We start from the raw sequence: 25,859 nt of genomic DNA, 5'->3' as shown, positions 1-25,859 counted from the left end.
TTACAGGATACTTATAGGATATGGACAAACAGTTGCTGTTTCTCCATATCCTACCAGCAGTTGGTGTTGACAGACTCTTGGATTTTTTCCAATCTGATTGATACGAAATGGCATTTTACTTGTGTTCTATTTTTATTTCCCTTCATCTTTTTTCTTTTCTTTTTTGTTTGTTTGTTTGTTTGTTAGGGCTGTACTGGCAGCATATGGAAGTTCCCAGGCTAGGGGTCAAATGAGAGCTGTAGCTGCCAGCCTACACTACAGCTCACGGCAACACTGGATGCTTAACCCACTGACAAGGCCAGGGATCAAACCTGCATCCTTATGGGTACTAGTGGAGTTTATAACTGCTGAGCCTTGAACAGAAACCCCCATCTTTTCTTTTATGTGGGTGTTTTTGGTTATCTCTTCAGTGATTTGTCTGTACCTATCCTTTACACATTTTCTTTTGGACTTTTTCTTCTTAATTTGTAAGAGGTTTTGTTTGTTTTTAAATGCATTCAAGATAGTTACAAACATTAATAAAGTGTGTTTTTATTTTTATTTTTGGAGTTTCTAAATCTCTTGAACAGCGACTATTATGGACCCAAGTTATTGTGAATTTTACATTATTGTATATTGTTATTAGTGAACTTCCCAATGTGTTTTCTTAAAATAGTTCTATATATAGTTATATGTCTCTCCTGAATGTATGAGGAAATGTTTCATTAATGTATTGTGATTATATTTTAACTGAAACTATTTAAACTTTGTGAATTTCAAAAGCCAGGTAGAATTATTATTAATAATAGTTAGTACCAGCATTCCCGTCATGGCTCAGCAGTTAATGAACCTGACTAGCATCCATGAGGACACAGATTTGATCCTTGGCCTCTCTCAGTGGGTTAAGGATCCAGTGTTGCCTTGAGCTGTGGTGTAGGTTGCAGATGCGGCTCGGACCCTGTGGCTGTGGTATAGGCTGTCGGCTACAGCTCTGATTTGACCCCTAGCCTGGGAACCTCCATATGCCTTGGGTGTGGGTCTAGAAAGACAAAAAGACATATAATAATAATAATAATAATAATAATAATAATTAGTACCATGGAGTTCCCATTGTGGCTCAGTGGAAACTAACTGAGTAGCATCCATGAGGATGCAGGTTCAATCGATGACCTTGCTCAGTGGGTTAAGGATCTGGCGTTGCTGTGAGCTGTGATGTAGGCTGGCAGCTATAGCTCCAATTCGACCCCTAGCCTGGCAACCTCCATATGCTGCAGGTGCAGCCCTAAAAAGAAAAAAAAAAAAATTAGTACCACAATTTTGCTTTAGTCTAAAAATTGAGTGGCTTCCTGCTTTAGAGGAGAGTTTTCTGCTCCTAAAGTGTTTATCAGCTAAGGAATAAAGATATACACATATAAAATGACTTTAGGCACTTATATGTACAATATTACAAACTGTTCATTACTGTTGAGATTGTTTTACTAACTGAATTTCTGTTTTTGTCCAACCCTTTATACATAACTTAAAGGACCAAATGCCGTCTGGTTAAGGCAATAACTTCCCTCCTCTTATTGTTACTAATTTATTTAAATAAACTTTTTTTTTTTTTTTTTTTGGCTGCAGCATGCAGCGGCTTGATGTGGGATCTCAGTTCCCAGACCAGGGATTGAACCCAGGCCACAACAATGAAAGCACCGAATACTAACCACTAGACCATTAGGGGACTCACTAATTTATTTAAATAACCTTTTTTTTTTTTTTTTTGTCGTCTTTTTAGGGCTGCACCTGCAGCATATGGAGGTTCCCAGGCGAGGGGTCGAATTGGAGCTATAGCTGCCAGCCTATTCCACAGCCACAGCAATGCCAGATCCAAGCCGCATCTTCGGCTTATACCACAGCTCACGGCAATGCCGGATTCTTAACCCACTGAGCAAGGCCAGGGATCAAACCCGCAATCTGATGGCTCCTAGTGGGATTCATTTCCTCCCCTGCACCACAACGGGAACTCCTAAATAAACTTAGCTGTAGCGTAGTTTTACATTTACTGAAAAGTTTCAGGGAGTTACCACATACCCTGTAGTCAGTATCTGCTATCACTAATATCTGACATTTGTTATAACTAAGGAACAAGTGGCACTATTAATTAAAGTGCGTACTTTTTTTTTTTTTTTTGTCTTTTGTCTTTTTGTCTTTTGTTGTTGTTGTTGTTGTTGTTGTTGCTATTTCTTGGGCCGCTCTCGCGGCATATGGAGATTCCCAGGCTAGGGGTTGAATCGGAGCTGTAGCCACCGGCCTATGCCAGAGCCACAGCAACGCAGGATCCGAGCCGCGTCTGCAACCTACACCACAGCTCAAGGCAACACCGGATCGTTAACCCACTGAGCAAGGGCAGGGATGGAACCCGCAACCTCATGGTTCCTAGTCGGATTCGTTAACCACTGTGCCACGACGGGAACTCCAAAGTCCATACTTTCTACAGATTTCATTAGGTTTTACCTAATTTGCTTTTTCAGTTCCAGAATCCCATCCAGAAAACCACACTACATTTAGTTGTTACGTTTCCTTTGGCTCGTCTGGGCTGTGACAGCTCCTTAGATCTTCCTTGCTTTTGATGACCTTGACAGTTTTGAGCAGTATAGGTCAGATATTTTGTAGTATTTCCCTTAGTTTGGGTATATCTGATGTTCATCTCATAGTTAGACTAGGGTTATGGGTTTGGGGAAAGATGACTACAGAGATAAAATGCCATTCCCACTATATCATATCAAGGGTAAATACTATTAATGTGATTTATCACTGATATTTTTAACCTTGATCACCTGGCTGAGGTAGTATTTGCAAGGTTTCTCTACTATAAAGTTTTCCCATACTCTACTCTTTGGAAACAAATCACTAAGTGCAGATCATACTCATTTGGAAAGTTAAGCTTCAAATCCTCAAGTGGTGAGTATATATGAAATTATTTGGATTTTTTTTTTTTTTGCCATGCCCATGGCATGCAGAATTTCCCAAGCCAGGGATTGAACCCACACCACAGCAGCAACAAGAGCCATAGCAGTGATAATGCCAGATCCTTAACCTGCTAAGCCACCAGGGAACTCCTTGAGGTTCTTTAAGAGAGATTATCCTTTTCTCTTCCTTTTATATAGTCAGTCATTTATCTATATCATTATGGACTCGTGGATATTCATTTTATAAATTTGGGTTATAATCCTATATTACTTTCTTTTGTTGCTCAAATTATTGCACCTCTTTCAGGTTGGCTTCTATGACCAACAAGACAAAAACCGTTGTTTTGTTTTTGAGCACTTCTCTACTTTCTGGCAGTACAAGATGCTCCAGGCTCATTTTATATATTCCCTACCCCAGCCCTATAATCAACCATTTCTTCAAGAGTCCCAGATTACTTTTATTAGAGAAGGGTATTAGAAACCAAGATTTGGGCACTGGGTGTGCTCATTGCTGTTAGGGTATTATTGCTTTTAGGCATTCTTAGTGTATAGACCTAGGAAATATATGTATGCATACTAACCCACATAAACAAACATATAACTGTTTTTGTACATCTGCATCTTTTGTATATGAAGCTAAACATGAGTTCATACTGATACCTTTAACTCTATTTCAGTAACACATGGTTCATTCCAGCCTTACCCCTTTGCTTGTCTGTAGCCTTACTCTCCAGAAATGAGAAACCTCGTTCTCACCATCCACCATTCCCTTACTTGTTTGTTCAGTCACATTATACATGCACAGTTTCATAATTGCTAACCCATATCCCAATGAGAAACAACTTTACAAACCAGAGAAGTTTTTTCTCTCTCTCTCAAATCCTTTTGTTTATAGAGTTTCTAGTCAAAATACTGTTTTCTAGTTACTTAGGTCAGAACCTTTCAGAACCTTTTTTTCTCTGTTCTCCACTTTTTTTCTTTCTTTTTACGGCCATACCTATGGTGTTTGGAAGTTCCCAGCTTAGGAGTTGAATCACCACAGCTACAGCAACAAGCCACATCTGCAGTCTATGCTGCAGCTTACAGAAACACCAGATCTTTAATCTACTGAGTGATGCCAGGGATGGAACCTGTATCCTCACAGAGACAACATTGTATCCTTATCCTGCTGAGCCACAAGAGAACTCCCTCTATATTTTAATTTTTATAAGCTAGTTTGAATTACATAGTAATTATATATATAACTTATCAAAAATTTCCCTTACTTAATTGCAGAGCCCTAGCTCTGTATGTTTTTCTTTTTTTTCTCTCTGACTTTTGTGGCAAAAAAAAAAAAAAAAAAAAAATATCCCCTTTCTGAAAGTACTACTTCCTGAGGTTTAGTCAGAACAGAACAGTACTCCTTCATTTGGTTATTTTGATGTATTTATGGTTGGACTAAGTTATTGCAGCTTCGAATAGTTTCAGTAGTACCTGTTGAGAAATGCAGTTTAGTGGAGCATTAAGATCCTTGCAAGTAGGGAGTTCCTGTCGTGGCTCAGTAGTTAACAAACCCAACTAGTATCCTTGAGGATGTGGGTTCGATCCCTGGCCTTGCTCAGTGGGTTAAGGATCCAGCATTGAGCTGTGGTGTAGGTCACAGACACAGCTTGGATCTGGCATTGTTGTGGCTGTCTTGTAGGCCAGCGACTACATCTATGATTCGACCACTAGCCTGGGAATGCCCACATGCCGTGGGTGTGGCCCTAAAAAGACAAAAGACAAAAAATTAAAAAAGATCCTGGCAACTAAACAAGTATAAAATAATATTTGAGTGCTCAGAATTTACCTGTATTTTTATGATAATTTTATGTAGATTCGCTCATTCCTTCAAGAAGTCTGTGAATGAAGACTTTATTATATTGCCCTTTTTAAAAATGAGGAGGAGTTCCCGTCGTGGCACAGTGGAAACAAATCTGACTAGGAACCATGAGGTTGTGGGTTCCATCCCTGGCCTCACTCAGTGGGTTAAGGATCCGGTGTTGCCTTGAGCTGTGGTGTAGGTAGCAGATGCGGCTTGAATCTGATGTTGCTGTGGCTGTGGTGTAGGCTGGCAGCTGCAGCTCCAATTCGACCCCTAGCCTGGGAACCTCCATGTGCCGCTAAAAAGCAAAAAAAATAAATAAATACATTAAATTAAAATAAGTAAAAATAAAAGTAGAAATAAGGAAATTAAGACACTGAGAGGTTAAGCAAATGGTCCTTAGTCACAGTACTAATAAATGGCCAAACTGCAATTTTTATGCAGCCACTCTGGTCATGGAGCCTTATACTCTGAATCACTTAGCTCTGTTACTTCTAAATAAACAAGAAAAGTTCCAATTGTGGTAAGAGTGCAAAGGAAATAAAACACAACGATGTGAGAGAATGACCTCATATAGGTCCTTACTCCTCAGGGTAGTTCTTAGGGAAGTCCTATCTTAGGAGATGATATTTGACAGGTGAGAAAAAGCCAGTTACTTGAAAAGCTGAGGAAAGAGGGATCCTTAGGGAGAGCATCCAGTGCAAAGCCTTACAATATAAAGGAGTTTGAGATGAGAACAGAGAGGCACACAGTGTGGCTGCATGCAGTGTGAGAGCCTGTAGTACTAACAATAGATGTGAGGTTCCATGTAGTAAGTCATTCAGTACTCAAAATAACCTATTACCTCAGTTTTATACATGAGAGAATCAGTAAGATAATCTGCATTGGTTGAAATTTCATCTTTTTTCTCCCTTTACTCTTTACGCTGTCTGATTTCTACTTATATTGCTAAACTTGCTCTTGCTAAGGTAATCAGTGACAAAAGCACTATGGGCCACTTTCTCAAGAAACTCAACCTCTTGACTTCCACTGCTGTCTTCTGTTTTCCTTTGGGCTTCTCAGTGTATTGATCATTCCCTTTGAGAGCTTGCCTTCTGCCTGTCCCAAAAGAAGTGGTGTTCCCAGGGTGAGCCAGTTGCTCTTCTCCACCTTTATAGTAAGTCACAGTTATTCCTTTAGTGTCAGTTGCCGTATATCTACCAGTTACTTACCAGGTTGTTTTTTCAGCGTTAGCATCTTTCCAAAGCATCAGACTGTCTTATGTAACTGCTTACATATCTTCACTTCAAACTCCATTTATCCAAACCAAACTTCTTTACCTATCTAAAGTTGTTCTTTTATCTACTGTCTTTCAGACATCCTGGACTATCGATTTCATTATCCAAGTAATTTAGGAGTCTTTCATGAATCCTCACTCTTTTTCTGTCTCCTCACATCCATTCATTTACTATGCATTCTGCTGATTTTACCTCTTAACTATTTTTTGTATCTGTCACTTCCCTAGCATCACAGTTTCAACCACTGCCTTAATGGGAACTACTTCCTTACTTTCTCATTGTTTTTCCTCTTTTCATATTTATTTCTCTGAAATTCACGCCAGAATTGCCAGGCTAGTGTCTTTAAAACACAGAAGGAAGTTCCCTTGTGACACAGAGGGTTAAGGATGTGGTGTGGCCCCAGCTCTGGTGTTGGCCGCAACTGCGGCGCAGGTTCATTCCCTTGCCTGAGAGCAAACACACACACACACACACACAGAAAATTCTTCTTTTAATTCCCCATTGTCAACTGAATAAAATCTGAACTCCTTAACAGGTCAAGAAGCTTCATCATGATTCAATCTCTGACTGGTTCTCTAATCTTAAATCTTATAATTTCTGCTTTCCATTTTTCACTCTAGCCATACAAACTGCTTTTTGAAGATTCCTTAAATGTACATGCTATTTCTGAATTGTTGACCATTGCTTATGCAGTTCTTTTGTTTTAAATGGCTCCATTTTCTTCTTCCCTTTTCATTTTGCCAGTCTAACTTTTTTGCAACTTTTAAGAATCAGCTAAGGTATTAATCTCCTTCTGAAAGCCTTCTCAGACCCGTACTCTTATCTGTATTATCAAGTCCCTTCTGAAATACTGTTAGTAACTGTGTTTTATCTCAAGCAGCAAGAATGGCATCTGGCACAGACAAGACACTCAGAATTTGTTGAATGAATTATTGTAGTATTGGAAAGGCAGTGTAAAGTAGTTGGCTCTGGACCCAAAATGTCTGGAATTGAAACCTGGCTTTGCCATTTGCCTATGTGTTATCTCTCCGTACTTCAGTTTCTTCCCTTGTAAAGTGGGCATAATGATGTCTTCATAAGATTGTTGTGAAGCTTAAATTTATTTATGGTGGTAAAACATTTATGCCTTCTATGGCCATTGTTTCCCTTAGTTTTTTTGTTTGTTTTGTTTTTTGCCCCCACCTGGGACATGTGAAAGTTCCTGAGCCAGGGATTGAACCTGCACCACTATAGTGGCCTGAGGTGCTGCAGAGACATGGGATTTTTAACCCACTGTGCCACAAGGGAACCCCCTCTTAGCATGTTTTAATTTTTGTGTTTGTGTCCCCCCCACTATTTTACAATTATCAAATAAATGAACAAATCAACTGATTCTGAATTTTAAAATGAAAGATAAATTCCTAGCTTTGGAGAATGTTTTGGTGAGCTGACCGTTAGTCTTTCTAGCAGCTCCAGCGTTTGTTCTGTCACAAATTTGAAATTTGCATTAATGATGGTTAACATTTCTTAATTGTTATGCTTAATTGGTTATTTAAATTTCAGCACACTTTTCTTATTAATAACACTGTGTAAACTCCAGGAATGCCCTTTATTTACTCTTATTCTTTTTTTTTTTTTGTCTTTTTGCCTTTTCTAGGGCCGCTCCCCCGGCATATGGAGGTTCCCAGGCTAGGGATCGAATCAGAGCTGTAGCCACCGGCCTACACCACAGCACAGCAACTCGGGATCTGAGCCACATCTGCGACCTACACCATAGCTCATGGCAACGCCGGATTGTTAACCCACTGAGCAAGAGCAGGGATCAAACCCACAACCTCATGGTTCCTAGTCGGATTCGTTAACCACTGTGCCAGTAATAGGGAACTCCTGTTTACTCTTATTCTTCATATAACCTGTCCTGTATCATTTAACCAGTCTTTCCTCTTATGGATTAAGGTGTTTGGGATTTGATAATATTTTGCTTTTTAGTATTTTGGGAAATAAACCAAAGTATTCTGTAGAGAAAGATTAAACAAGGGGCAGAATGGGGAAATTGGAAAAATTTCCACTTCGGAGTTAAACCTGTACAATATCCCTTCACTATTTGGTTTAAAATAAATTCTCAGAATAGTGGACACTCATCAAATATAATTTCAGTAAACTCAATCTAGAGGCAATATAAGTCAGTAAAAATGATTAATGCCTCTACCCTCTTCCATTATTGAGACTTGTTTACTTAAAATCTTTTTTATGGCAATCACTGTTCAATTTTTCATAAGCCTTTCCTTTTACTCTAAATTTAATGTTTCTCATTTTTTTCTGAATACCAGTACTGCCTGTATAATCTTGGCAAATTTGATGGAAGAACTGTTTGTTTTGTTTTGTTTGTTTTTATCTCTGACCTTGTTGTTACGTTTGTAGATTTTTCCCAGTCTTGATAAATTTTGATTGTGAGACTAGTCAGTTTTTCTCATAAATGTAAGTTTGTCTTGATTTGAATAGTCTAAGTTACCAGTATTCATTCTTCTTCACACTATCCCTTTGGAAATTGTTACTAAAGAAACTAGTTTTTTAAATATATGTATCTATATTTTTACTTTAAATATAGTTGATTTATATGTTGTGTTAGTTTCAGGTGTACAGTAAAGTGATTGTTATATATAAATATATATATATATTCTATTTTTTTATACGCTCTTCCATTATAGGTTATTACAAGGTATTGAGAATAGTCCCCTTTTTTAAAAAGTCTAAGTTGCCAGAGGAAACTTCGTATTAATAAATTGATGGCAAAGAAAAATAGAAAACCTAATATATCAAATTTGTTTTAGAAGCTAATGCCTTATGATGACTGTGCTGTTTTAGGAAATGTTCCCTTTTCTTAAAGGTCCCTGTCTTCTACCATTGAGCATTTTAGTTAGGACTTTGAAGTGGCCTTTTTTTTAAAGAAATGGATATAGATGCAGTCGTTTTTCTTTATTTCCTTTTTGGCGTCGCAGAGCAGCAGCTTGATGTGGGATTTCAGTTCCCAGACCAGGGATTGAACCCAGGTCACAACAGTGAAAGCTCCCAGTCCTTAATGCTAGATCATCAGGGAACTTCAGAGAAGTGGGTATTGGATGAATGGCAAAAACAATATAATGATCCTTAGGCTTGTTAGATAGGACTGGCTATTATCACCAGAAAAGGCATATTCCCACCCCCTTTTTGGTCATAATTGTAGTAAGTGTTATTATTTCTTTTTTAAAAAAAAATTTTGTTCTAATAATCTCTAAAACATTCCCTGTTCTTTAATCTCTCATTTCCCCTGAACTTTGAAATAGAATTTTATTCATACTGACTCACAACTCTGCTAAAGTTGAATTTATAGAATGTTGTTTGAATCTGTTATGGTTGGTGAATATTTTTCATTTTCTTATGCTGAGAAGTACCTGACGATAACAACAGATAATAAGAGCCATCCTTTTTTTTTTTTTTTTAGTGGCCTCATCCACAGCACATAAAAGTTCCCAGTCTAGGGATTGAATCTAATCTGCAGCTGCAAACTATGCAGCAGCTGTGGCAATGCTGGATTCTTTAACCTACTGCACTGGATTGGGAAGTGAACCCGAATCTCTGCAGGGACCTCAGCTGTTGCAGCCAGGTTCTTAACCCAGTGTGCTATAGTGAGAACTCAAACAGCCTTTTTTTTTTTTTTTTGGTCTTTTTAGGGTTGCACTCACAGCATATAGAGGTTGCAGGCTAGGGGTCCAGTCAGAGCTGTAAGATGCTGGCCTATACCACAGCCACAGCAATGCAGGATCTGAACTACATCTGCAGCCTACACCATAGCTCACAGTAACACCAGATCCTTAACTCACTGAGCGGTGGCCGGGGATCGAACCCGCATCCTCATGGATGCTAGTTGGGTTTGTTAACCGTTGAGCCATGACAGGAGCTCGGCAACAGCCATTTTTTAACAAGGGTCCCCTCCCCCCGCCCCGGTTAACTGACATTTTGATATTCCTGCTTGACCTTTTCTTTTTTGAGGTTTTTAAAATAAATTTTCTTTTGTTTGTAAGTATTAGAAACCAAATTCAAACTACCTTACTCAAAAAAAAAAAAAAAAAAAAAAAAGCACAGATGCTTGGGATTGTTGATGGCAAGGATGCTGGGGATTTCATAGTACTTTGAAGATGGTGGTATAACCAAGCTTCATGAGAGAGAGGGGAACCAGTAACTGAAAACTCATCAGTAACTCAGGCAGCTATTTTCTCACCAACCTGGGGCAGCCTGATCTCTTTTGCTTCTCCCTACTTGTCCACTTCATTTTTCTCTCTTTGCATGTTGTCTTTTACCACTGCACGTGGCTGAGCAAGTCCTCTAACTTAAATTCGTATATTTACTCACGGTTCTGTGATCCCGTTCTAAACCCTGGAGGGAAAAAATCCATTTTGAGGGGGATGTCTAAGACTCTTAAATCAGCTATGGCAAATGAAACCAGGGTTTCAGAGAACATTTCAGAACCCCCCCTCCCTTTTTTTTTTGGCTGCACATACGGCATGTGGAAGTTCCTGCGCCAGGGATTGAACCCATGCCACAGCAGTGACTTGGGCACTGTTGCAGTGACAACACCAGATCCTTAGCCTGCTGTGCAGTAAGAAACTCCAGGAGCTGGCCATTTGAACCAGGGGCAGTCTGGCAAAAAGAACTAAATTTACAAAGGTGATATGGAGTTTGGTATGACTGAAGCGAATTTTACACCATTTTTAAATTAATTAATTTGTTTATTTATGTCTTCTTAGGGCCATACCCGCAGCATATGGAAGTTCCTAGGCTAGGGGTAGAATAGGAGCTGCAGCTGCTGGCCTATGCCACAGCCACAGAAACATGGGCTCTGAGCCACATCTGTGACCTACACCACAGCTCACGGCAACACCAGATCCCTGACCCACTGGGCAAGGCCAGGGATCAAACCTGCAACCTCGTGTATACTAGTCTGATTCGTTTCTGCTGCACCACAATGGGAACTCCCGTTCAGTTTATTGAAACTGAAATGAAAACGTATTTTTTCATATTTTTCACATGATAATGATTACTTTTTTTTTCAAAGGAGGATTGTAGATTTTAGAATACGCAAATGACTTTGTTTATAACTTTGATGTCACTTTTGAGAATGAGATTTCACTGATCATTTGCTTTCAGCTTCCCTGCTCAAATTTTTCTAATAATGGTTGACTTTTTTTTTTTTTTTTTTTTTTGTCTTTTTGCTATTTCTTGGGCCGCTCCCGTGGCATATGGAGGTTCCCAGGCTAGGGGTTGAATCGGAGCTGTAGCCTCCGGCGTACGCCAGAGCCACAGCAGCCAGAGCCACAGCAACGCGGGATCTGAGCCTCGTCTGGATCTGAGCCGCGTCTGCAACCTACACCACAGCTCACAGCAACGCCAGATCGTTAACCCACTGAGCAAGGGCAGGGACCAAACTCACACCCTCATGGTTCCTAGTCAGATTCGTTAACCACTGCGCCACGACGGGAACTCCCTGGTTGACTCTTTAGTTTACTTTCATGGTGATTTTTTTTTCTTGTTCAAACAGAACTCCATACAGAGTATATACATAAATAGAACTCAAATACAGATTACTAAAAATACAAATGCTTATAAAACTTTTGAAGATCACAATTTGCATAGAAGAAAATAGTGAAAACAATACGTAAGTCTAATGTAATTTTAAAAAGATAAATCTCTAAAAATGATCTATGTCAGTACTGAAATTTTTTAAATTTTAAAAAGAACATACACAATTTTTTCTTTTTTTTTTTTTTTTGGCTTTTTGCCTTTTCTAGGGTTGCTCCCGCAGCATATAGAGGTTCCCAGGCTAGGGGTCTAATCGTAGCTGCAGCCACAGGCCTACACCAGAGCCACAGCAATGTGGGATCCAGGCCGCATCTGCAACTTACACCACTGCTCACGGCAACGCCAGATCCTTAAGCCACTGAGTGAGGCCAGGGATCAAACCCCTCATGGTTCCTAGTCAGATTCATTAACCACTGCACCACAACGGGAACCCCCAGACACAAATTATTTTGTAAAATATTTTACATCAGTTTTTTTTTTCTCCTATAGAGTTGTACCTACCTACTTATAAGCAATAGTGGTGTGAGCAGTTGGCAGAATGCTTTTTGCTTCACTCCTCTGATTAGTTGATTAATCTAACTTCACTTCTCTTTTCAATTCCTTTATCCACTCATTCATGATTCCTATACCACCCCCATCACAAATAACCAATGAAGAAAAAACCCCAAACCGAGAACTCCACATTAACTGTTCTGAGAAATGACTGAGATAGGTGAGAAAGCAAGAAAAGGAAGAGAATTGTGACCAGCTTCGAGGTGGTGGTCACGGCTGCGGTAGGAGTGATGGAGGTGGGTGTGTATGTTTCAAGCATGAAGTTTGTCTTCCTATGGCAAGCTCAAGAATACCACCATTGTCACCCAGGTCACAAATTGTAACTGCTTCTCATCTTCTTCCACAAATCCGTCAATCTACCTTTTATCACTTTTATTCTTTAAATGTGCTTTTGATACTGTTTAGGAAGGAGGTGATGAGCAGAGACAAAGGTGCCTAGAAGTGATTATACCTAGAAGTGATTTTGGTGTTACTTCTGTAATTTGTTACCTGACTAGTGCCCTTTTTTGAAATAACTTAAGCACTTATTTATTTGCTTTTGTATTCCTTTTGTGGCTCAGCAGGTTAAGAACCCAACTAGTACCCACTAGTTCAATCCCCGGCCTTGCTCAGTGGGTTAAGGATCCAGTGTTGTCACAATTTGTAGCATAGCTTGCAGATGCAGCTCAGATCTGGCATTGCTGTGGCTGTGGCATAGGTCGGCAGCTGCAGCTCCCATTCAGCCCCTGACTGGGAACTTCCATATGCCTCAGGTGTAGCCCTAAAAAAAAAAAAAAAATTATGATATTCTCAAAATGAAAAACTATACAGAAATGAAAATGAACAAACTACTGCTACATACATGAGTATGACTGAAACTCAAAAACATAGCAGAGTGAAAAAAGCTGGACCATAAAAATACATACTGTGTGAATCCTTCAATGTCCCATTTATGTAAAGTTCAGAGACAGACAAATCGAATTTAGTGTTAGAATTCAAGATAGTGGCTCTTTTTGGGAAGGTAGAAAGGAGATTGGAGACTTCCAGTTACTGGACCTGTTCTGTTTCATGCCTAGGAACTATTTATAATGATGGCATATTCACTTTTATGGAGTTGTGCTTTTCTTTACGTATGTTATACTTTAATTAAAAAGTTAAAACAGGCAAAAAAAGAAAACCACCTAAGACAGACTTGTGTATGGATTAGTTTGGGGAACATGATTCAGTGATCACCCCTACAGTTGTATGTAAAGTTCTATCTGAATATCTGTATGTGTATTTTGAGAGAAAATCCATAACACTAATTAGATTCTCAGAGAGTTTCATGACCCCCTGAAAGTTAAGAACCTACATCACCAAAGCCTGCATATTCAGAAAAGTCGTTGTTAAACATATTACTGCAGAAGTCTTTGCAATGAGATATATCCTCATCTCTATGATCAAATTCTCTATTTTGGATCCCATTCCTTCATACTTTCTCAAGACTTTTACAATTATCTTTTTCTCTTTCATCCTCATTTTCTGTCCCTGCCAAATGGATTGCCCTTGGCATACCCCCCTTAATTTCATTCATTAAAAAAAAAAGTCCTATACTGATTCCATCCAGTCTCAAGTTAGCACACCATTTTCTTGCTTCCTTCTACAGTGAAATTCTTGCAAAGGGTTATGTGTACTTCTTCACCCACCCATTCTTTCCTCTGCTTGTTCCAGTTGGACTTTATTTCTTACTAACGCTTTACTAAAATGGGTTTTCTCAAGGTCACAGTGATTTGAGTTTTGCTGACAACAGTGGCTAAATATCTTCCTTTGGGAGGAAAGTGGGGCAAGAGCACCTCAGGTATAGTAAATTGATTTAATCATATTTCTTATTTCATAGTACACTTCCGTCATTAGCCTTTGTGAGGCCCTGCTTTAATTTTATTTTGCTTTATCTTCCATCTTCATTCCCATTACTTTTGTCCCATAAGTATCTACAATAATATGTTTACTTAGCATACCATCCTGAATATAGTTTTCGAACCTATAGTGCTGTTTTGGATATGTATTTTTAATTTATAGAAGTGATATTTTGCTATAGATTACTTTCCACTTTCTACTATTTTCATACAAACTAAAATTCTAAAAATTGTCTAGGGAGTTCCCTTCATGGCACAGCAGTTAATGAACCCGACTAAGATCCGTAAAGATGCAGGTTTGATCCCTGGCCTCCCTCGTTGGTTTAAGGATCTGGTGTTGCTGTGAGCTATGGTATAGGTCACAGAAACGGCTTGGATCCCACGTTGCTGTGGCTGTGGCGTAGGCCAGCGGCTACAGCTCTGATTCGACCCCTAGCCTGGGAACCTCCATAAGCCATGGGTGCAACCCTAAAAAGCAGAAACTAAAACTAAAACTAAAAATTGTCTATGTTGCTGTGTTTATATCTGTTATCATTGCTTTTCACTGCTATGTGATTTTTTTAAATCATAGTATCTGCTACATTTTATTGGTTTTTTTTTTTTTGGCTTTTTAGGGCTGTACCCACGGCATATCAGGTTCCCAGGCTAGGGGTCAAATCGGAGCTGCAGCCACCAGCCTATACCATGGCCACAGCAACTCGGGATCTGAGCTGCATCTGCGACCTGCACCACAGTTCAGCCAACGCCAGATTCTTAACCCACTGAGCAAGGCCAGGGATCGAACCTGCATCCTCATGTATGCTAGTTGGATCTGTTAACCACTGAGCCACGAAGAGAACTCCTCTGCCACATTTTAAAATGATTCCTTTACTTACAGTCACCTCAATTTGTTCATTCATTCAACAAATTGACCACATACTATGCTCGAGGCACTGTTTTTAGGCGCTGGTTGTATAGCAGTGACTAAAACTGAAAAATTTCTTGCCTTGTTGAGTTTGTAGAAAGAGATAATAAATAAAATAACTATAATACATAGTATGTTAGTGAAAAGTAATATGTTTGGGAAATTACCATAAGGAAAGAACAAATATGAAGTGTTGGTGTGGGAAATTGTTGAGATTTTACGTAGGGTGGTAATGGAAAGCTTCATAGAGAAGGTGACTTGAGAAGGAAAGGACCTGAAGTTGCAGCTGGCTCAGCTGGCATCCAGGAAGTCTATTCCAGGCAAAGAGAAGAGCAAGTATAAAAAGGCTCTGGAGTTCCCGTCATGGTTCAGTGGTTAACGGATCTGAATAGCATCCCTGAGGTTTTGGGTTCGATCCCTGGCCTTGTTCAGTGGGTTACGAATCTCGCATTGCTGTGAGCTGTGGTGTAGGTCACAGACGCGGCTCGGATCCCGCGTTGCTGTGGCTGTGGTGTAGGCAGGCGGCTACAGCTCTGATTGGACCCCTAGCTTGGGAACCTACATATGCCGAGGGTGCGACCCTAGAAAAGACAGAAAGACAAAATAAATAAATAAAAAGGCTCTGAGGCTGGAACATGCTTAGTGGTTCAAGGATCACGAAGAAGACTGGCATGTTACTGAAAGAGTACTTTCTAAGAGTCTTTTTAGTATGCTAAACTTCACCTCTTCTATTATCTTAGGACTTAACCCCTGCTATCTTATTTTGTGTTTTCTCTGTACCCTACTTTCTTTTCCTATCTTGTTTTTTTCCAATTTCTGAGGATAAATAAATTTTGATGCCAACTTGAGAATTATGTTCTATGTTTTATTCTTCTGGTGGTTACCCTGTATTTAGATTCTTATCTATATCTATCTTTGTCAATTTTTAAGCTTATTGATTATATGTATCTTCCCTCTGAATAAGACACATATCTTAGTAGGCTCTCACAGTCCTCTCTATTAGTAGGCTCTCAGTTCTTCCCTTCCCTCTGCCCTTTTTCTTCTTTCTCCTTCCTTCCCTCCCCCAGTTTCCATTGTTTACTTAGAAATAGTGAACTTTTAAGTTATTTATTCATCCTTTCTTGGCATATCTTATTGCATCTCCTAGATTTGTAATGTTTAGACCAATAGTTTGATTTTTTGTTTGTTTAATTCTTCGCTTGGTAAACCATCTTGAGTACTTATATTCCTAGGACTATCTTTAAATGGTAATTTAGCTATGTATTAAATTTCATTTCTTACAACATTTAAAAATACCACTCCAGGGATTCCTGCTGTGGCACAGTGGGTTAATGATTTGGTGTGTCTCTGTGGTATTGCTGATTCAATCCCTGGCCCAGTGCAGTATCTTTAATTCTTGGAAATTATTGTTCATTATTTCTCAGGTATTTCCTCATCTCTGTTTTTTTTTTTTTTTCTCACCTTCTGAAAGCCCTATTATTACATTTTTTTCTTTTTATGGCTACACCTGTGGCATATGGAAGTTCTTGGGCCAGGATTCAAATTGGAGCTGCAGCGGCCAGCCTACACCACAGCCACAGCAATGCCAGATCTAGGCTGCATCTGTGATCTATGCCACAGTGTGAGGCAATGCTGGATCCTTAACCCATTGAGTGAAGCCAGGGATCGAACCCCCATCCTCATGGATACTGTGTTGGGTTCTTAACCTGCTGAACCACAGCAGGAACTCCTGAAATTCTCGTTATTTAGATATTGATTCAATTTTTTCTAGCATCCATTTGTGTTCAAAACTAATTCTATGAGTTTTTCCTCTTAAATACCCCTTTTTAGAGCAGTTTTAGATTCATAGCAAAATTGAGCAGAAATTAGAGAGTTTCTGTGTACTCCTGTTCCCACACAAACACAGTCTCCCTCACTGATAAACCTAAGTGATACATTTGTATAATCCATGAACCTACACTGACACATCATTATCACCAAATGCCATAGTTTAAATTAGGGTTCATTCGTTGTCTTCTACTTTCTGTGGGTTTTGACAAATGTATAATGACATATGTATCTACCATTATAGTGTCACACAGAATAGTTTTACCATCTTAAAAATCCTCTTTGCTCAGACTGTTTATCCATCTCCCTAACTTGCTGGCAACCACTGATCTTTTTGTTGTCGCCATTGTTTTGCCTTTTCCAGGATGTCATATAGTTGAAATTTACAGTACATAGATAGCCTTTTCATATTGGCTTCTTTCACTTAATAATATGCATGTAAAGTTCTTCCATGTCTTTTCATGTCGTGAAGGCTCATTTCATTTTAGAACTGAATAATATTCCATTGTCCGGATGTATCACAGTTTATCCATTTACCTACTGAAGGACAATTTAGTTCCTTTCAAATTGTGGCGATTATGAATAAAACTGCTATAAACACCATGTGCAGGTTTTTATGTGGACATGTTTTCAGTTCATTTGGGTAAATACTAAAAAGTGTGTTTGCTGGATCATATGGTAAGAGTATGCCTAGTTTTGTAAGAAACTGCCAAACTATCTCCTAAAATGACTGTATGATTCATCTTGCATTCGCACCAGCAAGATGAGTAAGAGTTCCCGCTGCCCCACGTTCTTGGCATCTTAGGGTGTTGTCTTTGTCCTGGATTTTGGCCATTCTAATAGGAATGTGGTGATTTATCATTGTTATTTTACCTTGCATTTCCCTAATGATATATGCTGTAGAGTATCTTTCCATTTGCTTACTTGCCATCTCTATATCTTCTTTAGCAAGGAATCTGTTCAGGTCTTTTGCCCATTTTTTAATTAGGTGGTTCATTTTATTATTGTTGAGTTTCAAGTGTTCTTTATATATTTTGGATAACAGACCTAAACCAGATATCGTTTTCAAATATTTCCTCTCTGTGGGTTGTCATCTCATTCTTTTAAGCCTCCATAGTTTTTTATTTCTCCCTTTTAAAAAATTAAAGTATGCAGTATGATCTCAATGTTTATCCATTCTAAATGTAATACTTTGCATTTACTAACCACAAACTCCCAGTCCGTCTCACTCCTTCCTCCCTCCCCTTGGCAACCACAAGTCTGTTCTCTATGTCTGTGAGTCTATTTCTGCTTTTTTTTTTTTTTTTTTTTTTTTTTTTTTTTTGTCTTTTTTGCCTTTTCTAGGACCACCCCCGCAGCATATGGAGATTCCCAGGCTAGAGGTCTAATCGGAGCTGTAGCTGCCGGCCTACACCACAGCCATAGCCACAGAAACACGGAATCTGAGCCTCGTCTGCAGCCTACACCACAGCTCATGGCAATGCCGGATCCCCAACCCACTGAGCAAGGCCAGGGATTGAACCTGCAACCTCATGGTTCCTAGTCGGATTCGTTAACCTCTGTGCCACGACAGGAGCTCCTGTTTATGTTTTGTACGTAGGATCATTTGTGCCATATTTTAGATTCCACATATAAGTGATGTCATATAGTATTTGTCTTTTCTCTTTCTGACTTACTTTACTTAGTATGATAATCTCTAGTTGCATTTGTATTGTTTTATATTTAACCTATCTGGTTTTTAAACTTTCAGTTATTTTATTTTTAATACCCAATATCTGTAGTTCTTCATTCCTCCTTAATATTTTCCTAATATTCTACTTTAGTTTCCTAAGGATTTTTGCTATATTAAGAAATATGTTTGGTCTGGACTAAAAATTCTCTTTCCCCTCAGATAAGTTGTTCTGTTCTTGCCCCTCACCCCCTTTTCCACTTCTCTCTTGTATTCCTGAAAAAATTTTTTTCCTTTTATGGAGCCCATATTCACTTGAGAATATCAACTACCTTGACTGATAGTATGTACAGGCAAAACCCTAGGTTCATATTTATGTCTTTACTGGTGAATTTATAGAAAATAACTGTGTGTGTGGGCAGAGAAGTGGGTTTAGGTCTAAAGGTAGAGATTTGCCAAAAAAATTAGTTCTGTTTTGACTGTTAGATATACAGGTAGAGTTACTGTGTAGGCATTTTGGACTCTCAATGGAGAGCCAGGGTTGGTGATATAAATTTGAAAGTGAGCAGCAGTTAATAGAACTAAAAATTTTCTTGGAAATAAAAGATCCTGGAGTTTGGTTAAGGGAGTTTAAAGAATCAAAGGTATACTTTATCTAGGGCTGGTCCTGGCAATGTTTAGAAAGAGCGACATGTCCTCTAGCCCCACCAAACTGATCTGCTTATCCTTGTCAATTCTGGATCATTGTTCCAGACTTCTATGGAATAGTCGACATGGTATGTAGTAGGAAGAGATCTAGGATAAGGAATTTTAGGCTCCATCTGCTAGTGATGAACTGTGCTGTTTGGGGAAAGTCAGATTTACCTTTCTATACTTTAATTTCCTTTTCAACCACATAATGCGATTGAACCAAAAGATTTTAAAGGTCCTTTTCTACTCTAAAAATTAAGGAGGCATGGGACAGATAATCTAGACTAGTAGTTTGACTTAAATATATAATATATATTTTTTGAGATATTTCACCAAAATAGAATTAGTTGATGAGAGTACAATTTGTTTTAAGTATTGATGGATTACTTTTCAGAAAAATTATTCTAATTCACAGTGCCATTGACAGGTTTTAATTGTGCTTATTTCTTTACAGCACCATAGCATTGGGTTTAATGTGGTTTTTTTATGTTTGTTAATTTACTGGATATGATGTAATACCTCAAAGTTTAATAGCTATAAATATTTGCAAGGCTATGAATTTTTCCAACTATTTGGGTTTTTTTGTGTATGAACTATTTGTTTATAGTTTTTGATTATCTGGTTCTACAAATTAAAAATTATACCAATCATTATTACCTGGGAGAATAGCAGATTTCTCAAAGTTGTTTTCAAGTATTAATTAATTTTCAAAGTCCTTTTCAGGTGCTCACTAACAAATACATATGTTACTCATTACAGTTTGTGGGGAAAAGTAGAAAGAGTTTTTTTTTTTGTTTTTTTTTTTTTGTCTTTTTGCCTTTTCTAGAGCCGCTCCCACAGCATATGGAAGTTCCCAGGCTGGGGGTCTCATTGGAGCTGTAGCCACCAGCCTACGCCAGAGCCACAGCAACGCGGGATCCGAGCCGCGTCTGCAACCTATGCCACAGCTCACGGCCATGCCGGATCCTTCGCCCACTGAGTGAGGCCAGGGATCAAACCTGCAACCTCGTGGTTCCTAGTCGGATTCGTGAATCACTGAGCCACGACAGGAACTCCAGAAAGAGATTTTTAAAAAGGCTTTATGTAGTATATTTAAATAGTGAAATGAAGTAGTTAAGAAAATGAAATGTTCAACATGAATCAAATAATAGAACTGTAAATCTTGTATATCTACTTTTGAAGAAAGGTGCTATTTTAAATCAATGAATCTCATTTTTTACTATATGGCATGCAAAAGTTCTGGGGCCAGGAGTCTGACCCAAGCCACAATAGCGATCTGTGCCACAGCAGTGACAATGCTGGGTCCTTATCCCACTGAGCCACCAGGGAACTCCTATAAATGTATTTTTAATTACCCCAATGAGTACTATTTTGGGTAGCTCTGAAAAAAAAGAAAAAACAGATATTGTATGTTTGAGAGAAATTTTGGGAATGAAAATTTGATGGCAATAATTCATTTTACGTACAGGCTAACAAATGTTTATGATAATTCAAAGAGGAAGTAAGAACTTGGTGATGTTAGAGTGGTATTCATATGGGAAATTAAGTTAAAAAAAAAAAGATGGTCTAAGAGACAAAGCTTAAAACCATACTTCCCTCTCACTCTAGACTGGTAAGCACCATATATTTGCATTTCAAATGCACTATTAAATATGAATGAATTTTCTATACTAGGCTGGTAATTGTAGGGAATCTGATTTCACTGTAGCAATGGTAAATCTAATAGTTTCTTTATTTAAAGAGAATGTACATAGCATTATAATTCTATAAATAGTTTCCCCATCTCTTAACCATTTCTTGCTTTTATCCTTCCCATTTCTGCACTGTTTCTTTACTCATCTTTTTTATTACTTTTCTTGTCATATGTCTTTTATTCAACTTCTTTCATTTTCTCTTTTACTCTTCTCTCTGATTTTTGGTCCTCTGTTCTTTTTCTTACCTGCAACTTGCCCCACTCTCTTCAACCAGTTTAACTTCTCCCACTTACCTATTAACTTTTTTCTTTTTTGTCCCTCAAAGCACACGTTCACTAATTAACACACAGGGCACCCCAGGGAATTACTTTCTTCTCTTTCATTGTTGAATTGAAATATGCTACAAAAGAACTCCAAATTAAAAGCCATGAGAGTAGAGGGGTTCCTGTCACGGCTAGTCAAATGAATCTGACTAGCATCCATGAGGATGCAGGTGCAATCCCTGGCCTTGCTCAGTGAGTTAGGGATCCGGCGTCGCCCTTGAGCTGTGGTGTAGGTCCCAGATGTGGCTCAGATCTGGTGTTGCTGTGGCTGTGGTATAGGCCAGCAGCTACAGCTCCGATTGAACCCCTAGCCTGGGACTCCATTTGCCATGGGTGCAGCCCTAAAAAGACCAAAAAAAGAGCCATGAGAGTTGAGTCATAAATTGTTTATATTTGGTTTAAGGCAAGCTGTTTATGCCCCAATATCTTCATTTATAAAAAGGATTGGAGTTCCCATCGTGGCTCAGTGGTTAATGAATCTGACTAGGAACCATGAGGTTGTGGGTTCGATCCCTGGCCTTGCTCAACGGGTTAAGGATCCCGCGTTTCTGTGGCTCTGGCATAGGCCGTGGCTACAGCTCTGATTAGACCCCTAGCCTGGGAACCTCCATATGCCACAGGAGCAGCCCTAAAAATGGCAAAAAGACAAAAAAAAAAAAAAAAAAAAAAAAGGATTGAAACTAAATCTCTGGAGACCTTCCTAGCTGTAAAATCCTGTGATTCTGTGGTATCTTAACTTTCACATTTTTTTCCTATTATGCTGGCCTCATTCATTTAATAAATATTTATACATCTACCATATGTTTGTAACTCCTATAATTTAATGTGAGGGAATCAAAAGAAATAAAAGACAGGGTTCCTGCCTTTGAATTGTTTAGTCTTTCTGGAGAGACAAGAGGTATCTGCATATTAACCCTCAGTTATTTCCAATCTGTTCCTCTTCTCTTCAGACCAGATCCATATTCTCAAGAGAATACCAGCTACTTTAGTTCAAACCTAATTTGGGGCGGGGGGTGGGGTTATCCTTGAACACAGTGAAAGACTCCTTTTTAATCTTCTTGTACATCTCAGAATCCCCATTGTAATTGTTCTGTAGCATTGTTTTATGTCGTCCACTTGATTCCAGTCTGGAATTTACTCTTGATAGGAAAATATAAATTTTCAGAGCTAAAGAGATTGATCATCATTGTGACTTAGAGATGATTGACCTCTGTGTCTACATCTTTTGTGTGCATACATGTGTCTGTGCATTTATGTTTGTATAATAAAATTCAAACATAACATTCCAGATGGTTGAGTAAATGTGACCAACAAGTCTTTCCCCATATATGCTTTTTTCTTTGATTTGTTTCTACACATGTTTTGTAAGGGGATATTGCTTTTAGAGACATTGTCTTTTTCTTTCATTGGCTGTGTGTACTCTCTGGTGAAAACATACCACTCCACAGGGATTAGCGACAGTGCGGGGAGGGGGTGGGAGGGAAATGGGCCTACTTATAAAAGGTCAGTACTAAGGATCTTTGTGATGGACCTGATCTATATCTTGACTTTGGTGGTAAGTACATGAAACTGTACATATGATAAAATTGTATAGAATTACATACATACACATGCACACACACATACACACACACACAAATGAATACAAGTGAAACTGGGTAAGTCAGAATAAGATAAGGGAATTGCATCAATGCCAATATCCCAACTCTGATTGTACTATAGTTTTGTAAGATGTTACCATTGGGAGAAACTGAGTAAAAAGCATACTAGATCTCTATTATTTTTTCCAACTGAATGTGAGTCTATAATTTTTCAAAATAAAAATTTAATTAAAAATAATAGCACTTTGGGAGTTGCCATTGTGGCTAAGTGATAATGAACCAAACTAGTGTCCGTGAGAATGTGGGTTGATCTCTGGCCCCATTCAGTGGGTTAAGGATCCGGTTTTCTGTGAGCTGTGGTATAGGTCACAGATATGGTTCAGATCCCACATTGTTGTGGCTGTGGAGTAGGCCAGCAGGTACAACTCTGATTCAACCCTTAGCCTGTGAACTTCCATATGCCATAGGTATGGTCCTTAAGAAAAAGAAAGAAAAAAATAATAACAATTTATGGTACAACCACCATGGAAGACAGTGTGGAATTTCCTCAAAAAATGAAAAATAGAACTACCATAGGATCCAGCAGTCCCATTCCTGGGCATCTATCCAGAGAAAACCGTAGTTCAGAAAGATACGTGTGGAGTTCCCATGGTGTCTTAGCAAGCTAAGAACCTGACATAGTGTCCATGAAGCTGCAAGAGTTTGATCCCTGGCCTTGCATTGTTGCAAGCTATGGCATCGGTTGCTGATGCAGTTTGGATCCAATGTTGCTGTGGCATAGAGCTGCAGCTGAAGCTCCAATTCAAGCCCCTAGCCTGGGAACTTCTATATGCCATAAGAGCAGCAGTAAAAAGAAAAAAAGAAAAGATACATGTACCCCAATATTAATTGCAGCACTATTTACAGTAACCAAAACATAATTTAAATGTCCATTGACAGAGGAATGGATAAATAGGATGTGGTACATATATACAACAAAACATTACTCAGCCATAAAAAAAGAATGAAATAATGCCATTTGCAACAACATGGATGGACCCAGAGATGATCATTCTAAGTGAAGTTAGTCAAACAGTGAAAGACAGATGTATGATATCACTTATATGTGGAATCTAAAAAAATGATACAAACTTATTTGTAGAACAGTAACAGAGTCACAGCCTTTGAAAAACTTACAGTTACCAAATTTATGGACTAGGGGTTTGGGATTGGCATATGCCCACTGAGGTATATGTAATGCTTGGCCAGTGGGGACCTTCTGAATAGCACAGAGAAATCTACCCAATATTCTGTGATAATCTATGTGGGAAAAGAATCTGAAAGAGAATGGTTGTGTGTACATTCTGAATCACTTTGTTGAAAGATATTGAAATATCACTTTGGGGAGCATGACTTCCCATTTACATCAAAGCATTTTCTACTAAATAGACTTTGTACATTTTTTATTGCAAGTTTTCTTTTGCATGTATGGAAGGTGAAGTGGTAGCTTCTTTAGCAGAAGAATTTTCTAAACACTCAAGTGATACCAGTTTTATATCAGTCTCATCTTCTGTGTAATAGGAAATTAATTAATTCTAGTAATAGGTCAATTTTTGCATACAATTCATGGAATCAAAGGTAATAATAGGTCAATTTTTGCATACAATTCATGGAATCAAAGTAAAAGTTCTGGAAGTTCATTCTGTCAAAAATGAAACATTTAATAATGTGAATGCTGCTGTAAGTCTAAAAATTTCAACATTGAAGAAAATGCTTATATATATATATATATATATATATATATATATATGACTATATTATGACTGGGTCCCTGATTACAGCAGAAATTGGCACAATATTATAAATCAACTCTAATAAAAATTTAAAGAGAAAAGTGGAGCATAGAGTCATGGTCAAAACAGTGTTCTTACTATATTAAGAAACTCAAAGTTCCCGTCATGGCACAGCAGAAACGAATCCAGCTAGGAACCATGAGTTTGGGGGTTTGATCCCTGACCTCTCTCAGTGGGTTAAGAATCCAGCATTGCTGTGAGTTGTGGTGTAGGTCCCAGATGCGGCTCAGATCCTGAGTTACATGGCTGTGGTGTAGGCCGGTGGCTACAACTACTATTTGACCTCTAATCTGGGAACTTCCATATGCCACAAGTGCGGCCCTAAAAAGCAAAAAAAAAAAAAAAAAGAAACTCAAAAGTAGGAGTTCCCACTGTGACACAACGAGATTGGCGGCCTCTTGGAAGCACTGGGTCACGGGTTTGATCCCCAGCCCAGCACAATGGGTTAAGGATCTGACATTGCCTGCAGCTGTGGCTTAGGTCATGACTGTGGCTCATATCTGATCCCTGATGACCCAGGAACTCCATGTGACTCAGGATGCCCCCCCCCCAAAAAAAAAGGAAAGAAAGAAACTCAAAATAGCAGAATATTTATTTGGAATTTGTTCTCTACTACATTCATAATTGAATCAAAACAAGCCTGATATTCTACCAATAAAATGGGAGCTGTAGTTTTTAAGGTTTACAAGCATTTTTATATTCATAGAGTATTTCAACAAGAAAATTTTTGTGATAATTTGATGTTGAATTTAAAAAATGTTTCAGTGGGTCAGTATTAACTTTGTTCTTTGCTACCTGTCAATGATAAGATTTTAGAAATATTTGAAATATATATATATACTACACCATATTTACTGACAAAATATTCAGCAAATCTTAGGTGGAGTGGTGTCCTATTTTTAGAACATATATATCTGTCTTGACCATTTTTAGCAATCCAAAATGTAACCATGTTGTACTTATGTTATTTCCTTTAAAAAATTTTTTTTGTGGCCCCACCCATGGTAAGTGGAGGTTCCCAGGCCAGGGATTGAATCCTAGCTGCTGATGTGACCGACACTGTAGCTGTGGCAATACTGGATCCTTTAACACACTGCACTGGGCCAGGCATCGAACCTGGACCTCCACAGTGACCTCAGCCACTGTAGTCAGATTCTTAATCCACTTCGCCACAGAGGGAACTCCGATCAAATCTTGATTAAAATAATTTTGGGCTTTTCCTCATTTCTCTTCTTTTCCCACAGACATACA

The 25,859-nt window shown here is 38.6% G+C and overlaps 1 protein-coding gene across 18 annotated transcripts in view; it reads left to right on the top strand.

Moving 5' to 3' along the window:
- The window catches only part of DENND4A (DENN domain containing 4A), a 128,273-nt gene that overhangs the window by 5,383 nt on the left and 97,031 nt on the right, over nt 1-25,859 (top strand). The window lies entirely within an intron of this gene.

This window comes from Sus scrofa, chromosome 1 (genome assembly GCF_054392235.1).
Source record: "Sus scrofa isolate SSC_HxYL_T2T_F1_AM1 chromosome 1, Sscrofa_HxYL_maternal_Yorkshire_Landrace_v2.0, whole genome shotgun sequence".
NCBI classification, from domain to species: Eukaryota; Metazoa; Chordata; class Mammalia; order Artiodactyla; family Suidae; genus Sus; species Sus scrofa.
The sequence above is the reverse complement of the archived record's forward strand: the minus strand, read 5'-3'. Positions and strand labels throughout refer to the sequence as shown.